At 54.0% G+C, this 1923-nt stretch overlaps 1 pseudogene; it reads right to left on the reverse strand.

Moving 5' to 3' along the window:
• On the reverse strand, positions 1-1678 carry LOC144158789 (uncharacterized; annotated as a pseudogene).
• Positions 1679-1923: the final 245 nt, after the last annotated feature.

The following is a 1923-nucleotide window of genomic DNA, read 5'->3' on the forward strand; positions in this document are numbered from 1 at the left end:
CGTGAAGGAGGGCGCTTGTGTTCCTTGGTTTAGTTGCACGATTAGGGGTGCGAACGTCGAGTGACTTGCAATTGGTTATAGGGTTCTCTCCAGGCAGGTAAGTCTGCTTATGTTCTCCGTTTGGAAGGTTTCGATGGCTCGTGTCATTGATGTGAACAGTTCTTCGAGCTTGGCGAATTTGATTTCGAGGTTGTGGCCACTGTCGATGTTCTTGCTACCCTTGTGTTTACGTGGCTCCACGGCTCGTTTCTTCGATGCCGGCTCCTTGTCGGTCGACTCCTGGTTAACCATGACTTCTTCTGTCTTGTTAATGTTGCTGCTTGGATTGGAGCTTTGCTGCTCGATGCTGCGAAGTTCGTTTCGGATCTCCGCCATCTCCTTGGTGAGGTTGTGAATAGTGGCACGCAGAGCCGCATTTTCTTCCCTCAATATTTCGATGATTTCCCACTCCTTGTTCGAAGCCTTGTCATCCTTCTTGGCATTGACGTTGTTGTTGTCACTTAAGATGTTCTTCGTCATTACTCGCGTTGCATCGACCCAGCTTACGGTCGCGCGAAGGTGGTCTTTTGCTTGATCCACTGCGCGTGTTTCTGCTTTGACTCCGTTTGCGACTGTTATCCCTGGACTGTGGGCGATTTCGCGAGGGCGTCCTTGATTTGCGAGCAGATGGCGTGTCGAGAGGTGGGAAGTCGCTCTCGGTCGGCAGCTGCTGTTCGGCCTTTCGACGCTCCCACTGGCGCTTGCGCACAACATAGGGAATTTTATATCTAGCCTTACACGTTCTGTCTGCAGTAAGGTGCGCACCGCCGCATAGCTTGCATTTGGGTGTACACGGATGGTCGTCTTTGGGGTTTACGAGTCCGCAGCCTCTGCATATTTTGCTCGAAGGCGTGGGGCACACGTCTTTGCGGTGTCCAACTCGGCCGCACTGGTGACATACGTCGATCTGTTTCCGGTACAGATGACACGGTAAGAGTGTGACTCCGTAGCGAACGAAGTTTGGTACCTTTGGTCCCTTGAAGGCCACGATGATGGTAGTGGTGCTGCCGATTCTCTTCGCACCGACTGCAAGCGGGTTCCTCTCGTTGACAATGGTACGGTCGAGTTCTTCTGCGCTTGCGACGACGGGGATCCCCCGGATAATGCCCTTTACGGTGTCGTGCGGTACCGTGCGGTACGCGATGACCTCAAAGGGTTTGTCTTGTATAACGATCTCTTGAATTCTGGCGTACCGGGCGGCGTTGCTGTCCCTGGGCGTACTGACGACCATTATATTTTGCTGTACGTTCGGGCAAATGGTATCCGTCGCGCTTTCCTCGCTCGTGATTTCGGCTGCGGCAAGAATGGCCGCGGCGACAGTGGTAGTACCGATCTTGATTATATCGAGTCCTCCTCTAGGCCTGATGACTATCTTGTTCTCCTCCAGCGGCATAGCTGGCATGCGTGCTGCCTTGATGGCCGAGGCCCTAACACTGTTGTTGAATTTCGATGTCTTGCTTACTTGATTTCCGGCGCCAGCGAGCTTGTCAACAAGGTCGCGCTGGCGGAGTCTCGACATACGCTCTCCTGCGAGCGTCCATCCGGCGTCATTGTGGAACTCTTCGGGTGTAATGTCTTCGCCCTGTACTTGAACGCACATTTGGGTGTCGAAGACCGTTGTTCGAGAGGACGCCTCCATCTCGTAGCGAAGCGACGACCACCGAGGCGGCGAACCGCACCGGTGCGACGGCGACGAGGCCTGGCGCTCACAGAGCACGCCTAGGCTTAGTGGCCCCTTGCACGGCGGTAGTGAAAAAGTCCAGACATTCGGTGAAAAAGGCGTACTTCTGGGGTTCGATGATAGCGGCCGGTGCTTCTTGAGCTCACGGACACATTATTACAAACAAAACTTCGATTCCAGCGAATTAGCTCTGCGAAATCAGT

This window comes from Haemaphysalis longicornis, unplaced genomic scaffold (genome assembly GCF_048455015.1).
Source record: "Haemaphysalis longicornis isolate Haplotype H1 unplaced genomic scaffold, Haemaphysalis longicornis Haplotype H1 scaffold_1, whole genome shotgun sequence".
Taxonomy (NCBI): Eukaryota; Metazoa; Arthropoda; class Arachnida; order Ixodida; family Ixodidae; genus Haemaphysalis; species Haemaphysalis longicornis.